A 13,263-nucleotide genomic window follows, 5' to 3' on the forward strand; every position below is an offset into this window, starting at 1 on the left:
TCTGAGAGTTGGCGCTCCGCCTCTGTGAGGTAGAGGTCAGTATGCCAGACGACAACAGTACCCCCTTTGTCAGCAGGTTTGATGACAAGATTGGGGTTGGACCTAAGGGAGCAAAGGGCAGAAAGTTTGGATGCAAAGAGGTTGGAATGGGTAAGAGGGGCAGAGAAATTAAGGAAGCCAACGTCACGTCGACAATTGTCAATGAAACGATCGAGGGCAGGAAATTGTCCTGGTGGGGGTGTCCAATTAGAGATGGAATGTTGGAGGGATGTGAAAGGATCTGTGGAGCAGGGGGAGGACTCTTGCCCAAAGAAGTGAGCACGAAGGTGAAGGTGACGGAAGAGGAGCTCAGCATCATGTTGAGGCCGGAATTCATTGAGGTGGGGACGTAAGGGTACAAAGCTGAGTCCTTTGCTGAGGACAGCATGCTCAGCCTCAGAGAGGGGAAGGTCAGAGGGTATGGTGAACACACGGCAAGGGCTGGGGCTGGGAGAGATGGGGTTTGAGGGATTGGGACTGTTGGAAGGTGGAGGTGGGCAGGGATGTGGACGAGAAGTTGAAGCTTGCGTTCCTTGACATTTGCAAGAAACAGGAAAAGTTTGGAGTTAAGGTGTCGAATAATACGAAGGATGAAATGAAACTGTGGACCAGGACAGCGTTAAGAAAGAGTAAGTCGGTGCTGCTGGAGAGAGGTGTCGAGTGCTTTCATGTGGCAGGGCATGGCCCTCAGTGTGGCTTTTAGGATGCGGCAAGAACAGCAGTTGGAAAAATGTTGTTTTTCGTGCAAGTATTTTGGAGGCTGCATGCAGGGTGGAATTGGAGTTGAAATCCACTTGGAGTAAGTCGGAGGCGAAGACAGTCACTGAGGAAGGAAATATAGCTGTGGAAGTGAGTCTTAGTAAATACCTTGTCTAACACAGAGAGAAAAGGAAAGCAGTGAAGGTGGATGGGGGGGGAAGGGGAGAGAGAGAGAGAGAGAGAGAGAGAGAGAGAGAGAGAGAGAGAGAGAGAGAGAGAAAGAGAGAGAGAGAGGGAGAGAGGGAGAGAGAGAGAGACAAACGAAAATCCTGTCAGAGAGAAGAGCAGTAGTTCTTCAGGGTAGGCATTCCTGGAAGAGAGGTGGCAGTGGGTTAAAAACTGGATAAAAGCAAATTACTGCAGATGCTGGAATCTGAAACCAAAAGAGAAAATGCTGGAAAATCTCAGCAGGTCTGGCAGCATCTGTAAGGAGAGAAAAGAGCTGACGTTTCGAGTCTAACTGACCCTTTATCAAAACCAACAGACCTCATGTGCTGACAGTCTTCAATTCATTTTTGAGATTCAACTGATTTATTTATTATAACATCAAACTTTAAATTTAATAAAATGTTGACTAACAAGATGGAATTGCTTTGAAGACTTTAAGTTAGCTTAACTTCACTCTCCCAAAAGGAAACCTGCTTCATCAAGGGTGAAATATAAAATGTTAAAAATTTAGAGGAAACAATGTTCCAAGTAACTACTTAAGCAATCTTATTTACATATGTGGTCGATGTGACAAACAATATGATAAATGAAAAAATATTATATCTGGACAAAGAGAGAACTCACATCAATGGTGAATATGTTGTTGTTTGCAGATACAGTGGTTTCAAGACCTCCCTCCCTTGGCCTGCTTTCCCTGCTCCCCCACCCCAAATTACAACCAACATTGAGAATAGCATTTCCTAGAACAAATGCGGGTAAGTCTGCTTCTGTGAGAAGAGGGAATCCACATTCTTGAGCTTTGTAGTATTTGCTATGGGCAAGTGGATAAATAAAGAAAAACAGAAACCTGTCAGAATCAGGAGATCCATCAAATTTCCAAGTCATCCTAATTCCACAGACAGCAAATGCAATTATGAAATGCAATCCCAGTCGGCAGGTTATTGATTAGAAAGCAGAAAACCATGTGCTGCTGCAGGTTCTTCAGGGACGAAAGTAGCTTAAAAGGTGGCAGGGAGTCAATTTTTCTCAACACAGCAGAGAAGCAATACTATGGAGTTAGAAAAAAAAATGTCTATATTCAAGACGAAATCAAGCTAATAACTGATATTTTCAAATATGTAGAAGTCAGGTAATGAAATAGAAAGAAGAATCAAGATGCTTTTTCCATCAGAGGCAGCGGTGGATATTGCAAGGGATAGCATCAAATGTGAATATGCTCAGTATTATCTCCAATATCTGGCTGCAACACAGAAATAAATCCATCTCAACAGGATCTTCAATATCAGTATCCCTTTGACATTTCCTACTTTAGCTTCAATAATCTCAATGATTTTTTTTCTCACTTAGAATCATAGAGTCATAGAGCTCTACAGCATGAAAACAAACCGTTCAGTCCAACTCATCCATGTATCCAGATATCCTCATCAATCTAGTCCCATTTGCCAGCACTTAGCCTATATCTCTCTCAATGCTTCCTACTCATAAATACATCCAGATGTATTTTAAATGTAATTATACCAGCCTCCACTACTTCCTCTGGCAGGTCATTCCTACACGCACCATCCTCTGTGGGAAAAGGCTGCCCGTGAGGTCCCTTCTTAGTCTTTCCCCTCTCACCTCAAACCTATACTACCTAGTTTTGGACTCTCCCACATACACGGAAAAGACCCTGTCTATTCACCATACGCTTGCCCCTCCTGATTTTATAAACCTCTCTCTTGCCATGATTTTCCACAAGTTAGTCTCCCAGAAAGCTTAAAGCAAAAGAGTTGCTAGTACTTTGCAGCACTTACCCCACATGGTAAGTGGGTAGGATCAGGAAATAGCCATAATCGCGGAGTAAGATCATTTGTGGACATGGGTGTCACTGGCTGGGCCAGCATTTCTTGCCCATCCCCTAGCTGCCCTGGTGTTGGGGAGCTGCCTTCCACACACTGTATCCATGTGCTGAAGGTGGACCCACAAAGCTCTTAGGGAGTGAATCCCAGGTTTTTGACTCAGTAGGATGTTGAGTGGCTTGGAAGGAACTTCAGTTTGTGTTGTCCCCATTTTTTTGCTACCCTTATCTTTTGAGACAGTAGTGGTTTTGGATTTGGAAGGAGCTGTCTACAGATCTTTGGTGAATTTCTACAGTGCACCTTGTAAATACCATATAGTGCCACTACTGAGGATCAGTGGGTGGAAGGAGTTGATGTCTGTGGATGTGGTGCCAATCAATTGTCTGAATGGTATCCCAAGTGTTGTTGGAGCTGCTCTCTTGCAGACAAGTGGGGAATGTTCCATCACACTTCTAACTTCTGCCTTGTAGATGGAGGAGAGAATTTGGGGAATCACAAGGTGACTTATTGATAGCAATACCCCTAGCCTCTGACCTGCTGTTGTACCCATTGTATTAACTCAGGTGATCCAGTTTGTGGTCAATGGTAACACGTTGGATATTGATAGTGGGGATTCTGTTATGAAACCATCATTAAATATCATAGCAGTGATTAGATTGTCTCGTACTGGAGATGGTCATTGCCTGGCATCTTGTGGCATGAATGCCACTTAAAACTTTATTAGGTTGTCACAACATCATGTTTGATAACTGTATAAATATTGCATGAGCTTATGTATATTTTAAAAGCTAGATGTTCTATATCCATGAAATCAGCGAGATACAATAGTAATATTTTAGCAGAAGGATTAATTTTTAAGTTTCTAACCTCAGCTGTTTCATTGAAGCAGATCAACTGCTTCCAGGAAGATCATTGCAAATACTGGAAAAGGTATTTACAAGTGTGCATTCCACACTGACATAATTGTTAAGTATGACAGTGAAAGAAATTGAAACAATGGAGCATTACTACACTGACTAAGCAAACATCTTTGTGGATAGTTATCTATATCATGTATTATTTCAAAGGATGAAAAAAACTGCAATTTTATTTTTGGTCATCCATTTTTAAAGGGTATGCTCAACAACTTTCTCCCTCCCTACCTTCCAGCTCACCTTGCCCAAAACATCTTTGGCATTGACATTCTAACTGGAACAAAACATATCTTGGAACATGGAAAATTATCTATTTACCTCAATTGAAAGATGCTAGACAGATGATGGAAAGGTCCTCAAAAATGTGGCCTTCATGGGGACGAATGACTGTGCAGATGCAGGCACAACCCTCTGCTGCCCTTGTTAAATTGGAAATAAAATAAGGGATACTTTAATATTTTTTTGTCCATTCTGTACCTAATCCCTAGAGGAAGGTCTGACCCTGTCTATTTGGTGGAATTTTAATCAGGATTTCTCTCTCACATTTCAATGTGATTTTTCTCTACACTGTAAAAGAGACATTATTTTGAAAAGAAAACTCTTTCCATAAAAGTGTTTTTTTCTTCAAGAATGCATTTAAAATTACCACAGCTTAATTATTTTTAGATCAACTTGCTCATCACCCAAGGAAAGCAGCTGTACATTCTTTGATGTTGGCAATCCTTCATTGGTGCAGCACTATACCTCCTGAGCTGCTTTTACTTCCCTCATTTTTCCATCACAAACAAATCTCTATGGATCAATCCACTACTCATTGCTCAGGGAACTATCTGCATTACCATGGCAACCTATGCAATTCTGTACTTACGAGGTTACAGCAATTATTGTAGTTTTTCCTTCCTTTCCGAGCTATATTACCTCTGCCTACTTAGAATACATAAATAATTAAATTGTTGTATACTGGACTTGTAATTATGAATAAATGTTTTAACACACTAATTTTGAGTACAAAAAAAAATGTAGAAAAAAATGCTATTGTATTATTTTAGCTACAGTTATAGAAAACAAGGATTGCTTGTATTTTCCTTATTAGTGGATGCATCTTATTTATTATTGCAAAAGCACTCATTTTATTATGTCAGGTTTAGATCTGTATTCCTCAAATAATGTTGGCATTTTCCACTAACTGACTTCAGGGTTTGAGATACTAAACAAGTCACTGAATAGCAAAATCCTTCACTCCCAACACCGCATTTTGTGTCTGTTAAGAACATGCATAATTTTAACTTTATATTTCTGTATTTCTTTGTGTGTTAAGAAAGGGGACACAAGGTGCGTGTATGGAATAAGCTGCCAGAGGAAGTGGTCGAGGCTGGCACAATTACAACATCTAAAAGGCATCTGGATGTGTCTACGAATAGGAAGGGTTTAGAGGAATATGGGCCAAGTGCTGGCAAAGGGGACTAGATTGGGTTGGGATATCTGGTCGGCATGAACATGTTGGACCAAAGGGTCTGTTTCCGTGCTGTACATCTCTATGACATGGTTTCAAAATGTGGATTCGGTGATACACAGAGAAGAGAACAGTGCCGAAGCACTGCCAGACAGTGACAACCTAAATGCGAATCTCTTTCGTAGGAAATCTGGAAAAACTGCTTGAATCTCTGTTGAGGCATTTTCACTAATGTTTAAGCAATAGAGAGATTAATATGCAGCAAGGCCTAAGTGTCTCAAGGAGAGATACCGGCTGAAGAAAAATAACTTCCAGTGAATCTAGTAGGAATCTGCTGAAAGACAGCTGGCTACAGCTGTGACTGCCTGTGGGAGAAGCCTTAATATACAGATCGTGGTGACTTTGCTGAAGTTTAGGTTTTTGCAAAGATATTGAGATAAAATACTGTATTGTGAATTTGAATTCTTTTTTGGTATTTGCAATTAAATTTTTCCAATGTTTTTGCCAGATTTAATATCGTTCTCGTGTTTTTCCTTGTTTAATAAATACTTTGTTCTTTGTTTTAAAAAGCAGTCCTTCCAGGTGAGACAGAGGTTCGCCTGCCTCTCTTCCAACCTAGTTTACTGCATCAGGTGCTCCCAAAGTGATCTTCTCTACTTCGGGGAGACTGAACATAAACTTTGGGAAAGGTTCGCCGAGCATCTCAGCCAGGCCCATAGGGGCTGACTGTACGTCACAGTCACCACCCATTTTAATTCCCCTTCCCACATGATTATCCTTGGCCTCCTCCATTGCCACAATGTACCAAACCGCAAATTGGAGGAACACCACCTTATCTTTCACCTGGACAGCCTACAGCCCACAAGACTCAACACTAAATAACATCCCTTCCCTTCCCACGACTCCTTTTCCAGCCTCTCCCCCTCTCTCCTACTAGATTAATTCCTCTCATTGACCAACCAGGTCATGCCATCTGCCCATCTTCACCTATCCCCACTTCACCACCCCGCTCCCATCACCCCTATTATCTGCAGCTCCCCCTACACCTACCTTCCTAAAGAAGCGTTACACCCGAAATGTCAACTTCTCCACCTCGTGACACTGCCTGGCTCTGTGTTTTTCCAGCCTCCTGCTTGTCCATTTAAAAAGTATACTGGCAGTCTCTTGTGAATGCATTCAGTAACTGACTTCCATGATTAATAAAGAAAAAATACAACATTTCAGGCTTCAATCTGAGCTCAATAGATATTATTAAGCCACAATTTGCTAGGTTAGCAAAATTAATTTAAATGAAATCAAATAAAACAAGAAAGAGAAAAGGACACATGAAGCCTGATGATGACTTAATGATGAGAAATGTTATTGGTCTTAATGTGTTTTGTGTTTTGGAGAAGAAATGTGTACGTATTTAGATTGAGTATTGTCATGCAGCAGCAATGGACAGACTGTCTTAGTAACTCTGGAAAAGCTTAAAAGTGATCCAATGAACAGATGCAACGATATGGACAATTTATCAGTTAACAATTTTTTGATTGTTATAATATTATGACAATGTATATATCGGATGGTGGACAGAAAGTGAGAGGAAGTGAAAACTGAGGTCAAAGTTTTTCTTAAAAGTAAGAAATAGGTCTTTTTCCAATGGGTAAACTGATCAAACCAACATGGTAGATGACAGATTTGTGATGTTTGCCAGTGGTCATCTGATCATTAATGCAGGCTGGATAGTGTTAGGAAGCTGAATGGTATCAGAGTTTGAATGCATGGATAGTTTGCATGGGAAAAGGGTATAAAGGAGACTTGTTAGCTGGCTCAGGTAGGGATTGATTAAAGATTTTCCACCAATACACTTCAGGGTTTCACATACTGAAAATTTGGGACAGAGCAGGCTAATCACCTGTTCTGGTCTGATCTTTGTACAAGCCCACATAAACAGGTTCCCTTGTGATTGTAAGCATTGTACATTGCAGCATTTCTTTAGTGTATTTTACTTTAATAGAGGACATTGAATATGTTCCAGTTTAGAACTGCCTTGGGTTATTGATATCCAAAGAAACCCCAATGGACCAAGCAAAGTGGGAAGAAAAGCCTACAGATGACTTGTAAAGCATTAACATCAGCTGAGATCATGTCACAACCAACTGTTATATTAATTAAAATGAATCAGTATTAATTTGATATTGCTAGATTCATCAAATTCAAAACTCATTTATTCCACTATTACATTTTATATCAATGTCTTTATGGTTTTGCATCTAAACAACAAGTTTGCTTCATACTTACAACCTACCAACACACATAATTCATAGTTTTCTAACCACATTTACAACAAGATTTCCTTCTGCTTACAATGTTAGAAATTCCAAAGGTACAGACAATCCTTGAAACAGTCACATAGCTGAATTAAAATTAAGTGGTTGCATACAACAACAATGGCTTGCATTTAGTGGTGAAAATGACAGCAAATATCAGCATGTATTCAGCATCATATGTTTACTGAAACTCGAGTTGGAAGTCTGCAAACATTCAGAAATTTATAAATTACTAGGGTGGATCAAATTTTCACCGACGAGGTGTCAGGTCCAGTCAGCAAACGTTCAGGATGTGCTGAGTTAGAGAAAGGCTCCCACTCAACATCTGTTATCTGTTTGTGTTGGGAGGATAGACCATGATGGAGTCAGCTCCACTACTTCTGGAGGTAGGCCGGAGGCTGAAACTGAGCTGGACTGATAACCAGACAAGGAGACTAGAATGCCCACCTCACTTTACTGGAACATCAGTTCATTTTTAAAGATGGATATCAAATCTTCAACTCCAAACCCACCCAACTATGTGCTCCCATGTCTTCTCATATTCTTTATGTCCCTCCATGGTCTCTCCATGAATCCTCAAATACATTTTATACTTTCATTAAGAAAACACATGAAAATATGAACCTGCTCAAGCAGCTAATCTGTTGAATAAACAAGCATCAATTTCACTGACCACAACAAAGATAATCATTTAATAACTTTTGAAAACTGTAAAATATGAACACAGTCTCCAGCTGTGGTAAGGAAATTTGTTGCTTTGAAACATAGCCAAGCATTCATAATGGACTCAATTGTGAAAATAATATGAGGAAATGTAACCCCAGAAAATATAAACAATGGTGCTATCAAAATGAAAAAAACAGTTAGTCTTCTTTCTATTCTGCACCAGAGTCCTGTCAATCAGCAGTTCATGAGCAGAGGATCTAAGTGGATACAACTAAATGATTTTTTGTGTTCAATTTGAAAGGTGTCAAGGCATTTAAATAACTTCAGATCATTACAGTACTGGCCCAATATAAAGTGTACTCTGATACAATTTAAAAATTACGCAATGTAATGGTCAGCAAATCTTTGCAGAACAGAACCCTAAAATCAATCCCAGCAGTGAAGGAACATCTAACTTAGAATATAGCATCTAATTACTGAAACTGAAGGAGCTTTTGTTTTGTAGTATTGCAAAGCCAGCAATAAGAATTCTGGGAACAGGTGATTGTTTTGCTTTGGGTTCTCACCTGTGAGTGAGGATCCCCATAGTTCATGCCTCCTGAGAAACTGTGAAGTATACCTACCAACAGAAGAGATGTGACACCGTGAAAACATGTGGGAGGGTTCAAACTACCCACACTGCAATAGTGCTGGCAAGGCTGTAAGTGCTGCAATGGGTTTACACCTTTATCACATGGCAAAAGAATTGTCAAAAATCGGAAAGAAAGAGGATTTGAATGTCTGGAATTGGATCGTGCTTACTGTTAAAAGGCTCCTGAGTAGCCCATTTAGGCAAAAATCAGATCTCTGGATTCTATCCTAGATTAGATTCCCTACAGTGTGGAAACAAGCCCTTTGGCCCAACAAGTCCACGCCGAACCTCTGAAGAGCAATCCACCCTGACCCATACCCCTACATTTACCCCTGACTGATGCACCGAACATTACGGGTAATTTAGCTTGGCAATTGACCTAACCTGCACATCTTTGGACTGTGGGAGGAAGCCAGAGCACCCGGAGGAAACCGGAGAATGTGCAAACTCCACACAGACAGTTGCCGGAGGCGAGAATTGAACCTGGGTCCTTGGCGCTATGAGGCAGCAGTGCTAACCACTGAGCCACCTTGCTGCCCTATTTGGAGTGTGTGTTGTTGAGGAACTTTGAAATTTCAATTACTAAACTATCAGTGATTTAACAAAAATTTCTATTTTTACACCATTCATGTCAATGCAAGAAACTTGGAAAAAGTTACCATGCTTAACGGAGGTTCACTGGGTTTGTAATATTGTATTGAGCTCATGATTACTACTATGCTCCTCAATTGCCCTAAAAAGCTGATTTTATACCTATAGAATTGTTTTGTTTTTCCATTATAATAACAAATTCAACATATTTTTAACATTATTTCAACCCAGATGATAAAAGTCATTTTTTTTCTACTTAAACATGAAAATGAAGCATAATGTGTTTTAAAGCTACCTGGTTTGCTATCTGTTAGAATACTTCCATAACTATAGCTTCCTGCCCATTGCTTCCATCTTTGCCCCTTCCCATCACACATAACATGATGGGGTTCCCCTTGTCCTCACTTTTCATCCCACCAGCCTCTGCATTTACATGATTATTCTCTGCCATTACAGGAAACTCCCGCAGAACACCATCACCAAACACATCTTCCCCTCATTCCACCTGTCTGCACTTCACAGGGATTGTTCCCTCTGCGACACTAGTCCATTTCTCAAACATCAGCAACATTCCCCTCCCCCCCCACCCCCCCACACTGCCCATGGCATTTTCCCATGTAACCTCCTCCCCCCCGTTCACCATCCAAGAGCCTAAACAGTCTTTTCAAGTGAAGCAGCATTTCACCCCTACCTCCTCCAATCTGGTCTATTGCATTTCCTGCTCCCAATGGGACTTATTCTACATTGGAGAAATCAAATGCAGACTTGATAACCACTTTGCATAACACCTCCAGTCCATGCGCAAGCATGAACCCAATCTTTCTGTAGCCTGTCATTTTAACACAGTTTCCTGATTGCGTGCCCAATTGTCTATCTTCTGTTCCAATGCACCAGCAAATCATAACACAAACTGCAAGAACAACATCTCATCTTCAGACTAGGCACTTTACAATCTTCTGGACTTAATATTGACTTCAGCACCTTCAGATTGTGAACCCACTCCTATACATTCTTTTTCCTTTGGCTTTACTTGTTGCATTCTCTGCCACCACGTTCTTTCTCCCCCCCCCCCCCCCCCCCAACTCCAATGGGACTGTTCTTTTCTGTTTGGCAGTTAGACACACCATTGTTCTTCCATTCTCACATTCCGATCGCTCAACTTAAGCACTATCAGCAATTCCGAGCACTCCAAACATCATTTTCACCCCCCCCCCCCCCCACTATAGCATAAAAACGGCCACCTCCACACTTCATATCAGCTCTAAAGAGTCAACTGGATTGAAAAGTTAGCTTGCTGTCTCTCCATGGATACTGCCTGACCCACTGTAATTTCCAAAATTTTTTGTTTTCAATTTAAAGTGATTGCTGATTACCATGCATGTTGATGTTACTGCTGATAGAGGATTTATGCATATCTTTGTTCCAGATTTAAAGTACCATTGGTATCGGAAACGTCTGCACCACAAAGGCTGCTAGATCTTTGTGGTCAGCAGTTAAGTGCCATTGCTCCACTGCTGATTGTAAAGTCCAGTCCAAACATTGTATTATCAGCACAATTTAGGAAATTTATTCCATGGTTGAACTCATCATATTTTAATAAGTAACAGATCCACGTTACTCCTTATGTACAGAAAGGAACACTAAAGTGTGTTACACAACAGAGGAACAGAGTGGAGATGAAATAAAAAAAAATGTACACTAATAGATGGTGAAGTTCACAGCAGTGTAGTTGATGTAGACTAAGAGTTGAAAAGAAAATTAAAATTACTGAAGGCAAGGTTTTAAGCCATGGAGGATATGCGGAATTTGAAGATGTGATGAGAACAGAGAACTGTATATATAAACATTCAATATTTAGCTCATTTGTAGTAATCAATGAATCAGACCAAAAATTCTTATCACTGTACTTTCAACTAATCTTGCATTGAGTAAAGGAGTTAGGAGTTCATGTCGCAGCTGTTCAGCTCATTGGTCAGGCTCCTTTTGGAATACTGTGTGCAATTCTGGTCTCCCTGTTATAGGAAGGATGTTGTGAAACTTGAAAGGACTCAGAAAAGATTTTCAAGAATGTTGCCAATGTGGAGGATTTGGGCTATAGGGAGAGCTGAATACACTCGGGCTATTTTCCCAGGAGCATCGGAGGCGGAGGGGGGTGACCTTATAGATGTTTATAAAACCATGAGGGGCATGGATAGGGTAAATAGACAAGGTCTTCTCCCCAGGGTAGGGGAGTCCAAGACTAGAGGGCATAGGTTTAAGGTGAGAGGGGAAAGATTAAAAGCAACCTAAGGGGGCAAAGTTTTCACACAAATGTGTGCTGCATGTATGGAATGAGCTGCCATAGGAAGTGGTAGAGACTGGTGCAAATACAACATTTAAAAGGCATCTGGATAGGTGTATGAATGGGAAAGGTTTAGAGGGATATGAGCCAAATGCTGGCAAATAGGACTGTATTTATCTAGAATATCTGGTCGGAATGGACGGGTTAGACTGATGGGTCTGTTTCCGTGCTGTATATTTCTATGACTCTGTGGCATGTCCTCACATATTTATCCTCAAATCTGGAAGACTGCAAACATTACACTAGACCATGACTTGGTCAAATCCCCAGTCCAAAACGTGCTGATACATTTGAGTGATGGAACACCCATGAGGTGATAAGGGAGCAAACAGGAAGGCAATGTAAAGTCAGAGGGATAACAATACTTCAGAGGATTAATGAGCAGAGGAATGAGGCATGTATAGTTCTGGTAATTGAGAAAGATATGTGATGCAGGTGCTAGATAGTCAATAACCAGTGAGCTGTAAAAAGATTAAAATGTAAAGTGAGAATTAAGATTATAAATTGTCATGCTGACAAAACGGGGAAATACCTTGGTGGACTTTTACAAAATGGGTCTCCTGTAGGGTTATTTCAAACAAGCTGTTCAGCCATATTTTGACACACTTTTGGGAAGGAGAGACTTGAACAAGAGCTCTCTATCTCCTAGCATATGCTTATGAAAATAAAGTTTGTAAATACTGAATCCAAAATCAAAGAGGCTGTTAAACCACCACAACAATGGTATTGTCGTCATTGCCAAATTGCTCATTCAGTGCTTGTTTTTTAATGAAGACAGCACATTCCTTGGACTGAGCACTGTGTCTTCTGATACCAATTACAATGTGAAAGTTTAATTATACATAATTAGTCTTGATGATTTGCTTCTAAGGATTCTGATAGTTTCATGACAAATGTGGCACATAAACCCATAAGGTCCAAACTTCAAATAGACTGTATTGAGTAAGTTGACTTCAAGCAGAGTAGCAATCATGGCATGTTACAAATGGTCACCAAGCCAAGCTGATAGTACCAGTTACTACCAACCTGCAACTACCGAAAGCCAATTCTTCAATATTAGTATGTTACCATGAATCACAAATTAAATTGTTAGAGTTCTACTCTGTTAGATTCCACGTTTTCTTGAATTGGATACGGATTTCTCTGACTAGTACAAGATGATCACAATTGTGACCCAGGACTTTATGGTAGAGTCTAATCTGTTTGGGCATAGGAACTCTTGCAGGAAATCACTATTTATAATGCATTGCCCATAATATGGAATAGGCTCGCTCTTCCTATCAAGTTTAACACACAAAGAATGATGTCACTTGGATTAGATCCCAGAATATGTTGGCAGCCTTGGAAGAGTACCCTTGGAAGGCTGAGCAACTCAAGAGGAGAGAGAAAACTGAAAGAAAGCAAAGGATCTTATTTCATTCATTTTACATTCCACTTATTTTTGGCCCTCTATCTTTTGTAATTGCATAATCTTAAGCCTTCAAATGTTTTCTGATCTTACTTACGGCTTTTGCTTTCATTGTCACTTCCTTATCAACCTGTACTATGAAC

At 40.4% G+C, this 13,263-nt stretch overlaps 1 protein-coding gene across 8 annotated transcripts in view; it reads right to left on the reverse strand.

Moving 5' to 3' along the window:
* LOC140478939 (inactive N-acetylated-alpha-linked acidic dipeptidase-like protein 2) overlaps positions 1-13,263 on the reverse strand; it is a 950,375-nt gene that overhangs the window by 622,811 nt on the left and 314,301 nt on the right. Inside the window, exon 2 of one of the 8 annotated variants that reach the window (XM_072572599.1) lies at positions 4,037-4,137. The exons of the other annotated variants lie outside the window; for them this stretch is intronic. The gene's annotated coding sequence lies outside the window, so the exon portion shown is untranslated. The remainder of the gene's footprint in view (positions 1-4,036; positions 4,138-13,263) is intronic. 8 annotated transcript variants of the gene reach the window in all.

The sequence above is a fragment of the Chiloscyllium punctatum genome, chromosome 6, assembly GCF_047496795.1.
Source record: "Chiloscyllium punctatum isolate Juve2018m chromosome 6, sChiPun1.3, whole genome shotgun sequence".
Taxonomy (NCBI): domain Eukaryota; kingdom Metazoa; phylum Chordata; class Chondrichthyes; order Orectolobiformes; family Hemiscylliidae; genus Chiloscyllium; species Chiloscyllium punctatum.